This window comes from Rutidosis leptorrhynchoides, chromosome 7, assembly GCF_046630445.1.
Source record: "Rutidosis leptorrhynchoides isolate AG116_Rl617_1_P2 chromosome 7, CSIRO_AGI_Rlap_v1, whole genome shotgun sequence".
Lineage (NCBI taxonomy): Eukaryota > Viridiplantae > Streptophyta > Magnoliopsida > Asterales > Asteraceae > Rutidosis > Rutidosis leptorrhynchoides.
In genome coordinates, this window is record NC_092339.1 from 44,579,914 (window position 1) to 44,594,582 (window position 14,669).

Here is a 14,669-nt window from a genome sequence, read left to right on the forward strand (position 1 = left end):
TTCATATTCATACTTCATTGTTACTTCATTCGTAATTTTTGAAGAGGCAGTGATGATAAGTTCGTAGGGAAGAAAGAAGGACACGATGATGATGAGTAATCAATGATCTACTCAATTTGTCTCTGTTGGTGGCCGACAACTTAAATCAACGAAACCCTTTTATTTTTCTCTCGTGGCTGCATTATTCACCCATCAAATTTAACGGGCCTCTAAACCCAATTCTGGTTTGCGAGTTGGGCTGCTATTTCCAGTTGGGCCGTGATCTCCCAGTTGTTTTGGGCCGAGAGTCTACTAGATTAATCTGTTGGGCCGAAGTATAAGAAACGGGTTAAATGTATTTTTGCGCGGCTTATATCCGAAAAACATGAAAGCCTAACGGTTAAGGGTGTGAAGTGTGAGCGTGAGGTCGCGGGTTCGAATCTCGTCGTGGGCAATTCTTTTTAGGAAAGCTTTAAAAAGGGTATACATTTATATTTTATTTTTTTTCATTATTATTATTATTATTATTATTATTATTATTATTATTATTATTATTATCATTATTAATATTATTATTATTAATAATAACTATTATTATTGTTATTATTATTATTGTTAGAATAAATTATTTTATTATAATTTTATGTTACTTGAAATGTTAAGAAATATAATAATAATTATTATTATTATCAATACGATTAGTAATACTATTATTAGTAATATCATTATTATTAATATTGTATTAAAACAAGTAGTAAATATTATTTTATTAGGATTATAACTACAGAAATGAATATTATTATTATTAATAATAAATTAAGTAATACTATAATTATCATATTACAATTTATTATTAAGTTAATTATTAATATTAAAACAAGTAAATATTATATATATAATTTATTATATATATATTATTTTGACCAATAATAATATTTTTATTTAAAACATATGAATATATATTTTATTAGTTTACTAAATAAACATATAAAACAACTATATTACTAATAATAAAATATAATATTTGTTTGACGAATATGTATTAATATATATAAATGATATAGGTTCGTGAATCCGAGGCCAACCCTACATTTGTTTAATGATGATATATGTATTTTTACTACAAAATACAATATGGTGAGTATATAGTCCCTTTTAAACTCTAAATATTTTGGGCTGAGAATACATGCGCTGTTTTCTATAAATGATTTACGTTATGGACACAAGTGATCAAAAATAAATTCTACGTTGAGTTGTACCATGGCATATTTCTTTATACTTGGTAGCTAATATTTACGTGAGGAGCGTAAACGCGAATCCTGTTGATAGATCTATTGGGCCTGACAAACCCAACCGGGCTGGATGACCAGTTTTAAACGGTTGCACAGTACTTCGTTTCGTTACTACACTTGGTACGGTGTAGGGTTTATTTAAGAATATGCTGCTGTGATTTAAATGTTAAGTATGGTTACCAAGTGCTCAACGACTTTTCTATACACGAGGAGTGTATTATGTATAAACTTAAAATCTTGTGGTCCATAGTTATTACACTGCTAGCATCAAACCTATATTTCTCACCAACTTTATGTTGACTTTTTAAAGCATGTTATTCTCAGGTACGAATTAAGTCTTCCGCTGTGCATTAGCTCATATTAAGGACCTTACTTGGAGTCGATCATCGCGATGGAACCAACTGTTGAAGATTCCGTTCGGGAGGATTAGTCGCAGATGTTTCAGTTGGTATCAGAGCGTTGGTCTTAGCGAACCAGACCTTGCATTAGTGTGTCTAACTGGTAGTTGTTAGGATACATTAGTGAGTCTGGACTTTGACCGTGTCTGCCTGTCAAAAGTTTTGCTTATCATTTCTAGTCGGAAATCATCTGCTTATCATCCTTAGGAAATTGTCTGCCTATCATTCTCAAGTCTAGACACGCTCTACTACATTTAGTGCATCGATAGTGTATAGACGAAATTCATATCTTAGCGTATCTGATAATTCCTATCTTGGCGTATCTGTAGATTTGCCTGATATATGCCGTAACATCCTTTGTAGCCTACGAAATCTTTAGTATTACATATTGATATTCTATATAGTTAGAATATCATCCGATATCCGGAAATCATTTCACATTGAAGATCCTTTCCATCCATCCAATTACCCCTTGGCGATGAACCTGAAGCACTTACCGGCGAACCTATTCGAAACATCATTTTCTCGCTCATTCCTAGAGTATCTCGACACGATTACATAATATCCCATATCACAAATCTTGTTCATCCGCTCGCTTCGACCGCCAATCATCCCGGTGTACTAGCAGAAGTTAACGAACTACACGCTCGTGTGACGGCTTTGGAGAACCTGGTGCGAAGGTTACAAACACCAGCGGCAGCACCGACAGCATAACCAGTACCTCCAGTAACATCAACATCGCAATCTTCAGTACCAGCACTATCAATATCATCACCATCATCAACGTCAATGATATCCTTATTCCCCCTCAAACCACAACCACGTCGTAAATTTCAACGTCACAAATTACACCTCGAGTATAATCACCGTTCTATGTATCGCTCTATCCACTTTATTTTCGTTCTACATATCGTTTTACATCGATTAACTTCGATTTACGTACCATTCTACCTCATTACCTCCGTTCAATATGGCGACTAAGTAATCTCTAAAGTTTTAGAAATTATGTAATCTAGTATTAACGGTAAATTAAATGAGTTTAATATTTTATTGACTCATTAAATCTATAATTACATCTGAAGAAAATATATATGCAAGTATATTTTCATAAAGATTGTAATTAAAAATTCTTTCGTACAAACTGTTAATGATGAAAATATTTTAACGGGTAGGTAGTACCCGAGGAATATTTAGATTTCACATTAACAAGTTACATTGTACATTCTTCGAATCTGATTCAACGGTCATCTATTATCCTATTTATAATCACCGATATACGTATCCATTCACCACAGAATAACCATTTTCGTTCAAATTTCATATTTGGATTTTGACCTATCATAATCCAACAAGTGGCATAATGAAGAAAACATTGGATATAATAAAATTTGATAGAAACAAACGGATTAACTAATTGAAATATTGTTAAGATTCCACGCTAACTGTTCCTAGCTAGCTATTCCCAGCTAACTGATTAACATTTAATTTATCTTAATTTACATTCTCGCAATTTTATTTATTGTTATTTAATTTCCGCACTTTACATACAGTCGGGACACATGTACAACAATACGTCGGATTAATTCTGAGACAACACGTTGTATAATGGGTCATGATATATATTTATTTATTTTATGCATTATAAATAACGGGACACGTATACAAGGTTTTGACCTATCATATCGACCCATCTATATATATATTTCGGAACGACCATAGACACTCTATAGTTGGCTATACAGGGTTGAGGTGGATTCCAAAATATATATATACTTTGAGTTGTGATCAATACTGAGACCGGTGCACGGGTCACGATACGTATTATTTAATTCGAATATTATATATTAAATTATATATGAATCATTGAACTATTGGACTATCGGACTATTGGACTGCTAACTTTGGACAATTAAAATGAATTAAAATATTGATTATAACATATGAAACTAAACAATTCTTCAAGTTTGCCACTTGATTTCATTCTAAACCTCATTTGTACCTCGACAATTACAATTCGCGTTCAAACCTTCATGATTCTTGAAAACACCTCGATCGAGAAGTTGAACCAACCGCACTTCATCTACGGAAGAAAATATTTATGCACCTGAAAAACTCTCGAACCCAAAGTCATAGTTTAATCCGTAACCGTGTTGAATCCTTTATCATTTATTAGCAAAAACAACCTTACGATTCATTTTCAAAGTAGCCAAATTTTGTCACAGCTCCAGCAAGCCAACTTCGACTTTTCGTTCGAATTAACCTTATTATAACTTTGATACATACGATTAGTTTTCCTCCTCGTTACCGGAGAACCTTTTATATTCCACCATACTACCATCAGCGTTAAATCATCTAAAAATACAATTCTCCTGAAAACACCTCGATCCAGATCCGTTAACTTTGAAAATGCTGACGAAGCAGCATGTAGTAAATGGTCTTAATGGCCAAAAGTGATGATAAAAGAATATAGTGTTGGGAACGCTCGATAGAAAATTTGGTACTGAAAAATGGATTGAGATAACCGTGAAGGAAACAAAGAACAAATACAAGGATAGAACCTGCCTTCAAAGAATCCAAATGATTCAGCACATGTTGAAACCGTTAGTAAGAACCCTACTCCTTATTCTAAACCTTTCCAGATGATATTCATCATCACCACCTTATCTTAAATATTATAAGATATCTTCGTATCTTCCATTATAAATATCCTCCATATTTCTGGAGATATTTTCACAACTATCCTTATCTGAAATCCTCTATCACTCCGTAACATCTGCGTTACAACATAAAAGAAACTGTGTTAGTTTCTAAATTCTAAAACCTTCGAGTTTAAAATAGGAATGTTCTGAAGCAGTGTTGGGAACTGATACATGAATTAGTATAATATAATGAAACTTGATCAACTTCATTATATTACAGTAAGTCATGTTAAGTTTCTAATGGAATGTGATGATTTACAGTACCATCATCATGTGCCATGTTACACGACTCTTACATTCTACCCAATTTTCAAACATATCGAGAACATATCTTCCTGATAGTTCCATCTTTTCTTCTAAATTCTGGTAATTTGACAAATCAAAATTTTGCCATTACCATTTCTTTCTTAGAGCATTAGCTATGTTCATTTCAAATCTCCTACCTACGAATTCCGGACCATTACAAGAGACGCTTAAACGCAAGAAGAGGAAACGAAAGAATGAAGCTTCGAAGTAGAAATTGGGGTATAGATCGCAGCAAATGGGAGAAAGCATTAACTGTGGATGACAATGATGGTGGAAGACAGAAGTAGGGACATCGGAATATAAGGGAAGATATAAAACCCAACAACCACCCAGAAATTACAAACCGTGTATATCAATACGTATTGCAACGTAAAAACACGGGAGAATTAAAAACATTATAATTCCAAGGAAATCATAAAAGTGAATAGATTCTTCTGGCGACAGATGAAAGAGAAGAATGAAAGATATAAAGTTAGAAGTATAACAAGAACCAGAACGGGATGGAGCATACTTTAAGGTATGAATTGAGGGAGAAAGGATAGAAGATGTGAAGTATGGAAGTAAGGAAGTGAAGGGGTGGATTTATAGTGAAGTATCCGACAAGAGAAATCGAAACAGATTGCTGTATTAAATCAAAGAAGATCCTGATCGCCGCAGAACCAAATCTTATTACATAAGATTTTCTTTAAAACCCTTAAATCCCGGAAATCAATCATAACCACGCCATCGGTTAGAACGAATCCATATTTACTCATTTCACTCTTTTATGATAACTTCATTCGTGCGCTTCATAGGATCGAATCGTTTTATCCATATCTTCCAATAATGATAAAACTTCATTATTACCTCATATTCGTCATGAAAACATTCCTATTGTTATTTATGACAACCTCTATCAAATTTCGGGGACGAAATTTCTTTAACGGGTGGGTACTGTAACGACCCGGAAATTTCCGACCAAATTTAAACCTTAAACTCTATATGTTTCCGACACGATAAGCAAAAACCTCAATGTTGAGTCTAGAAAGTTTGAAATCTGTATTCGGATAACTAGTTACCATTCGACTATTCCCGATGATTCACGAACCTTTTATCGCCAATAGAAATGTGTATATATATAAAGTATTATACATGTCAATAATTATAATTATGAACTATTATGTAATTATGACATAAAGCTTAAACTTGATATTTAAAATTGGTTATTTAAATATAGAAAGTAAATCGAATATACATAATTCGTCAATGTTAATAAAGTATTAAATGTTTTACCCTGAGATTTATTTATTTCAAGATATATAATTAATATATTAATCTATTCGATAATTAATACATATATATATATATATATATATATATATATATATATATATATATACAAATATATAAAAACAATTATATATAACCTGATATATACGCGATACATTAGATAATGTAAATAATAATAAATTTATTAAATAAATTAGAATAACTAAAATTATAGTATTATATTAACAAAAATCAAGAATCAGATTCATATCTTAATAAACTGTAATCAATTTTGTTTTATCCCCCCAAATTCGTTATCTATAGATATTAAATCCTACGATATATTAAACTTTATAGCTTGATTTGCTTGTCTCTATTCGATTTTCTGTTCCTGCTCGAATCACGTCCTTCTCAATCATCACTAACAAATGAAATTGTTTGTCATATATAACCTAATGCATTTTGTAAACAAAAAGGAAACCAAATACAAAAATCACTATCTTTATTTTCTTGTTCTTGTCATTCAAACAACCGAAGATCATCTCAAACCGCCACCACTTCCATCGGTCGCCACCACTATCCTCTCCAATCAACACCTTTTCGTGTGACAAGCACACCACCTTTCATCATCGTTAACAACCAAACCGCCACCACCTACACCATAAACACCCACCACGGCCTGCTTTATTTCGAAACCCAATCAACTCATAGAATCATCGAAACTCGAGTTGTTTTTCTTTTTCGAGCACAAGACTGAATCAAGGACACAACCGTCATCACCTACACCCCACCACCGTCTCCTAACACCATCATCATCTTTTAATCACCACCTTCATTCCCATATGCTACAATTGTCCTTCTGTTGCTAACCGCTGTTCAACATATCCCAAACTCACCACAACCGTATAATTAACTGTTTTCTGTTTCTATTTGTGCTCCATCACCAAACCAGGAACACCCATCGATAACCACCATCACCATATATCTCTCTCCTGATTCCATTTGAAAACGATCATAAAGAAAACACCATTTAAAAACTCGCCTGTAAACCACTGTTATTTTTTTTGTTTCCTAGTTCGAATAGAATCATCAAACCAACCTGCAATCATTTTTTTTTTGTGTCGCTGCTATGTTATTCTTCTGATTCTTTCTTGCTCCCGTTTTCTTTTCAAGAACCACCTCTTAACGAGCAGCCATCGAAAACAATTGTTGTTGCTGCTATACACATATGATCTAATCCTTTAGGACAACGAAACTGAGAAGGAGGATTGTTACACGGAGTTTTTGGTTATGTTACATCTAGATATTGATCTTGATTTTGATATTCATATTCATACTTCATTGTTACTTCATTCGTAATTTTTGAAGAGGCAGTGATGATAAGTTCGTAGGGAAGAAAGAAGGACACGATGATGATGAGTAATCAATGATCTACTCAATTTGTCTCTGTTGGTGGCCGACAACTTAAATCAACGAAACCCTTTTATTTTTCTCTCGTGGCTGCATTATTCACCCATCAAATTTAACGGGCCTCTAAACCCAATTCTGGTTTGCGAGTTGGGCTGCTATTTCCAGTTGGGCCGTGATCTCCCAGTTGTTTTGGGCCGAGAGTCTACTAGATTAATCTGTTGGGCCGAAGTATAAGAAACGGGTTAAATGTATTTTTGCGCGGCTTATATCCGAAAAACATGAAAGCCTAAACGGTTAAGGGTGTGAAGTGTGAGCGTGAGGTCGCGGGTTCGAATCTCGTCGTGGGCAATTCTTTTTAGGAAAGCTTTAAAAAGGGTATACATTTATATTTTATTTTTTTTCATTATTATTATTATTATTATTATTATTATTATTATTATTATTATTATCATTATTAATATTATTATTATTATTAATAACTATTATTATTGTTATTATTATTATTGTTAGAATAAATTATTTTATTATAATTTTATGTTACTTGAAATGTTAAGAAATATAATAATAATTATTATTATTATCAATACGATTAGTAATACTATTATTAGTAATATCATTATTATTAATATTGTATTAAAACAAGTAGTAAATATTATTTTATTAGGATTATAACTACAGAAATGAATATTATTATTATTAATAATAAATTAAGTAATACTATAATTATCATATTACAATTTATTATTAAGTTAATTATTAATATTAAAACAAGTAAATATTATATATATAATTTATTATATATATATTATTTTGACCAATAATAATATTTTTATTTAAAACATATGAATATATATTTTATTAGTTTACTAAATAAACATATAAAACAACTATATTACTAATAATAAAATATAATATTTGTTTGACGAATATGTATTAATATATATAAATGATATAGGTTCGTGAATCCGAGGCCAACCCTACATTTGTTTAATGATGATATATGTATTTTTACTACAAAATACAATATGGTGAGTATATAGTCCCTTTTAAACTCTAAATATTTTGGGCTGAGAATACATGCGCTGTTTTTTATAAATGATTTACGTTATGGACACAAGTGATCAAAAATAAATTCTACGTTGAGTTGTACCATGGCATATTTCTTTATACTTGGTAGCTAATATTTACGTGAGGAGCGTAAACGCAAATCCTGTTGATAGATCTATTGGGCCTGACAACCCCAACCGGGCTGGACGACCAGTTTTAAACGGTTGCACAGTACTTCGTTTCGTTACTACACTTGGTACGGTGTAGGGTTTATTTAAGAATATGCTGCTGTGATTTAAATGTTAAGTATGGTTACCAAGTGCTCAACGACTTTTCTATACACGAGGAGTGTATTATGTATAAACTTAAAATCTTGTGGTCCATAGTTATTACACTGCTAGCATCAAACCTATATTTCTCACCAACTTTATGTTGACTTTTTAAAGCATGTTATTCTCAGGTACGAATTAAGTCTTCCGCTGTGCATTAGCTCATATTAAGGACCTTACTTGGAGTCGATCATCGCGATGGAACCAACTGTTGAAGATTCCGTTCGGGAGGATTAGTCGCGGATGTTTCATTTTTAGTGCCGACAGTTTATATATATATATATATATATATATATATATATATATATATATATATATATATATATATATATATATTTAATTTATATAATTTATTATATATTATATTATATTTACGTGCGTAATTAAATTGTAAAATTTGTTCCATTGAGACGTACGTTGGAAAATGGTTTATGACTCGGTTCCGGTTTTTCAAACGAAGTTTCGTACGCTTAGAAAACCTGTACTTTACATTTCGTGACGTGTACCTTTATAAAAAATTAGACTTAATCATTGATAAATTATTTTATAAAAATTGTAACTTATATATACGAGTGTTGTGGTCATTTGCTTCTATAAATCAATAGCTCGATGATTATCAAACATATTATTTTAAATCAATCGTTTTACGACTAAATAATATTATATTTTATCACCTTGTAAAATATTTATATATATTCATTTGGAAATATAAATTTATATATATTAGAAATATGTATATAATATTTAGTTTTTTTCAAAACTAACTATATTTCAAGGTTCGTTTTAAATTGGTTTAGAAAATATTATAACACGTAACGTTTATACTTTAAACTCGTTTTAATAATAGAAGTTATTATATCAAATAATGTTCTTAATATTATGAAAACTAAATAATTAAGTTGCCAAGGGACACGAGTCAATCACTGCAAAGCATGCTTTTGAAAATTAAACAAGAATCTCCACTAACCTCTTGACTAACTCTCGTTAATGGACACATTGTCCTTACTTGAAAATCACTTTATCATTATTTTCTGAATATTGTTAAAATGAAAAGGTTTCCTAAATCAAAGTGGACCTCTCAATAGAGACTCGTAATCATCATTCAATGTATCTGATAATTCAATCATTTGATATTATCTTCTAATTCCACCTATAAATATATTTTGAAACAAATACGTTCATGTAAAGTATTATACGTTTAATACTTTGTTAATATTCTCAAGTTATAATATATACATATATATACATATTCATATTCAAAAATGGTTCGTGAATCGTCGGGATTTGGTCGAGGTTAAATGAATATATGAACATAGTTAAAATTCTTGAGATTTAACTTAACAAACTTTGCTTATCGTGTCGGAAACATATAAAGATCAAGTTTAAATTTGGTCGGAAATTTCCGAGTCGTCACAACAACCACGATTTGAACCCAAACATAAAGTAGCGTCAAGGCGGAGGAGTAGCGGCACAAGGTGTTGCACGTCAATGAAGGATCGATAACAAGATGGATGCGGCTTCATAGAGAAGTGACTACCGTCACTCCCCAAACTCAAGATACGAACACACAAACACCTGCATAATACGGTGGCCCACCACCCTATTCACCACCTACACGATGGTGCCGAAAACGGAGCCGGAAAATGGTACACAACAACTTAGCCGGAAAAGTGGATAGCCATAATTCCATTTGCAAACTTAGAATCTTGCAAACTTGAAATCTAATACCCACTTGCAAACTTGAAAACTACTGTAATACCCACCACCCAGATCATATACCCACATGCAAACTTGAAATCTAGCAACCACTTACAAACACAGAACGAAACAAACCCGGCCATATCATTACCAACTTGCAAACTTTGATCAGGTGGCTAAACAACCTGTTGAACACCCATTTTTTCCAACAACACTAAATCTAACTAATAATTATTATACCAGCTTGAAAGAAAAACAAACATCTCATACTGTAACCCCAATCCTCCCAATAGTGAAACCCACTTTCATTTGCAACCTGTGTACACGCAACAAATACCTGAAATTCCTGCCAATTGCATCAATTCCGTCGATCAAAAGTTGCCGCTTGAAAAAACCCAACTAATCGAAAGCCGATGGACCACATAAAACGGAAATCCCAATCAACGAAAATGTCACCACGTTTGTAGATCTGCCGTGCGAAAGCCAAAATACAAAATAAGGAAACAAACCACTTAGGCATTGCCTGAGTGGTATAAGCTCTGGGTTGAATCTGAATTCTTAGTTGACGCAAGTTCGAATCCGGGTATAGTAGGAGGTTTTCTCAAGGCATCTGTTGCGGTGAATAAAGGTGTATGCCCCAAGACACTCGGTTTAATCCAAAGCACATCGGGTACCTGATGCGGCGATGGTGTGTGAAGAGTTTCCTCTTAACGCATGTGCGAGTGATAAACGAGAGTATTCGATGTCAAAATAGTCATTAAGAAAAATGAGGAAACAAGACGGTGTTGAAAAACAATTTCATATGGATCCACTGGGGAAAAAAAAGAAAGAAAGAAGAAATCTAAGGACAAAGGGGAAGAGAGTTCTAGACGGGAGAAGAAAGGAGGAGAGTAGAGGTCCGGGCCACCAGTGAGAAGTGAGAAGACGGTGGCCGAAGAAAGAAAAATTTGAGGGCCGGCGCAAAAACAAAGGGAATGTCTAAAATTTTGAAATGAGCGCAAAGGACATCACTCATCTTATGTACAACAAAGGACAACATTAATTACTTTTTTTTTTAATAGAATAGGCAAATCATAGAATGTGTACCTAATACATGTTTTCATCTTTCATGCGCGAAAGAAATGACAGATGAGTTCTTTCGCGCGCCTGTCATGCTCTATCGGTTTATGAATCCGTGCAACACACTTTTGAGCCATCATCGCCGCCTATCATCATCTTCCTTTCTTCATCAGACAATTTCTTCTCGTATTATTGTATATTTTTTCTTTATTTATGTTCCTATCCTTTTCTCGTATTTTTCCTATTATTCTTCCGTTTCGTGATATCTAAAGCATCAATGAGACTCTGCAAGCATCTTTCAGAATCCCCTAGGCTAGTTTAGGTGTTAGATTCTCTTTAACAACTCTTAGAGTAATATCATTTTCTTTCATATTACACGATATTGATAAAAACGAGTAAAATTGATTTTATGGCGTCCTCCACCTTTTGTTCTCTCTCCCCCCGGTCTTCCCTTTTGTTCCTCCCAAAACTAAAAAACCCTAGATCTAAACACAAGCCGCCGCCGTTATCATAAACTTCCGGCCACCGGCTTTTACGCCGGTGGTCCGGTTTGCCTTCATCTCTCTTCGCCTTCTCCTTTTCTGTTTTTTTTCTATTTTTTCTTTTAATTCGTCGTTTTGAGTTGCCGGAGCTCTGCCTCCGTTTGCGTGTGTCGAGTGAGCCCTAACCTTCCTTCTACGCATCTGTGGGACTTATTTTCTCCACCATCGGGTCTGTTCTCGGTTGCATCTGATTTTCGAGGTATGTTGGCTATTGCATTTTTATTTCCTTCATTTGTGCCTGTTTCCATCTTGGTCGGAGATATCTTTGGCTTGTTGGTTGAGGTAAGTTCATGATTTTAGTTTCGTGGTTGTGGGTTTCGTGGTTTCGGGTTGTGTTGGTTCGTGGGTTTTGGTCAGTCGTTGTCGGTTCTTCGGTGCAGCAGGGTTTCTGTGTCCATTCGTGGTTGTTGTCGTGGTGAAGGTTTTCGTGGTTAATAGCATTTCGAGGTCCTTGATAATTGGTTCGAAGGGTGTGTGGACTGTGGATGGTCCGTTTGCAGACTTAGTAGGTTCGTGGATGTTAGATTTGTACGGGTTCAGGTGCTCTTCGATATGCGGTTTGGGTCTTTCGGGTTTGAGGTTTTGAAGTGCTAACAGGTGGGGTTCCATTTGTGGTTTTTTATCTATCTGTTGAATCTGGTGGCTCCTAGTGTTCATCATGTGGCGGTCAGATTTGGTGGTTAGTAGTTCATCATGTGGTGGTGGATCTATCATGGTTTGTTTCTTGTGAAACCATATTGACATATTGCATTGTCACCTCTCGATGTGTTTGTGGTTTTGGATTACTAGCTTGAATTTTCGGGGTTTCGAGATTGTTGTTTGTGTGCTTCGAGTTCATGATTGTTGTTGGAGTGCTCCGATTCCATACTCTCTATCGAGTGATTGCCTTTATGTGATTACGTAATGTGTTGGTTTGAATATCTAGAGATTATCCTTGATGGTCGGATCTTCCATATGGTGTGTCGAGTTAATTTTCGTGTTTAGGCCAATTTGAGTTAAATTTCGGGTTTAGGCCAATTCGAGTTAAATTTCATGTTTAGACCATTTCGAGTTAAAAATCGTGTTTAGGTCAATTTGAGTGAAAGCTTTAGGAATGCTGTTTTCGTGTTTAATTTCGAGTTAAAGTCTTTTGTACCTCCTAGCATCTTGCTAGTGTTTCATTAATATAATAAAATCTATTGCCTTTCAAAAAAAAAAAAGTTCCTCGACTAACATGAGCGAGAAAAATCATGTAACTCATGATTTAAGAGACATGGGACTAAGATTGAACCAATAACCTCCGCTTCTTGCTACATGTCATCAATGACCATAATGGGCGTATCTTGTCAAACATACAATCTGAAAAGATAAATATTTGCCAAAAAAAACCCTAAATGCTTCAAAACAACAATATACAAACTCAACGGTATACCTGTATACCAATTCAATGGTATCAAAACGTCATTATGGATGAGCATGATTGTTAGTTTGTTACGTGACATAAATTTTACAAATAATTTTTTATAAACTGACTTGGCAATTAACTTATTCCAGTTAAATCATTTTATTTTTTCTCTAGTTCCTTTTACTGTATATGTCATTTTTACAAACTTGTTTTTCTAACAGCGATTGGGATCACCCGAGGGGGACTAAACCACCCGTTGCGATCATCTCCCGTTTCGACTATGCCGATGCAGCGATAATAACCCCGCTCTGTGTAAAAAATGTTCTTTTTTTTGGACAGCGAATAGGATCACTCGAGGGGGACTAAACCACCCGTTGCGATCATCTCCCGTTTCGACTATGCCGATGCAGCGATAATAACCCCACCTCATCGCTGCCTGAGAGGAAACCTTGAAACCGATCCAAGGGCATGACCAAGTAAAACTCTCCTCCCCTTTACCCCCAAACGATATGAGAAAGGTGTCATGTGTGGATACTTCATGGCAGGGATGAAATTGTATTTTTAAATATGTAGCCAACAAGGATCGAACTTCCGACCTCCCTTAAAGGAGGCATACCACCAACTCCTGGACCACATCACAACTTCTGTGTAAAAAATGTTCTAAATGTGATCATTCCTCAAATTCATTAGCATTCTTGTATAGGAAAAATGAAAGCTCTCGTTCCTTTAAAAAAAATTTAACGGCGAATTTGCATCAGCGGATCATTTATTTCAACGACCCTCATCATTTGCACCCACACACGCTAGAAGGAAACTCCTACCCGAGTTGCTTGGCAACTAATCGCGGGACTTGGGTTGCTTGGCAACTAATCGCAGGAAATTGGAGAGAAAACCTTCCGCCCCCAGGAATTGAACCCGAGTTGCTTGGCAACTAATCGCGAGCCTTTCCACACTGAGGCTTGATACCGTTGAAGCAAACGTTCGTTACGTGAAATCTATAATTTAGTACAAACCACATGAATGTCTTTGTAATTTTGTCTTTTAAAAAAAGAAGAAACGATATATATTCACCACTTCAAAAAGAAGTCTAAACATTTTTAGTTTGATAAGTTTAGAAAATAATTATTAATTTTCCAAAATAAATCATCACATTCAGTTTTATTTTCTTCGCAATGTTTTTTTGCCTAAAATAAAAGATAAAATTGACTATTTTATCCCTAGACAAATTATTTTATTTATGTAAACAATCTGTCCACTTTCTTTTATTATTATTATTAT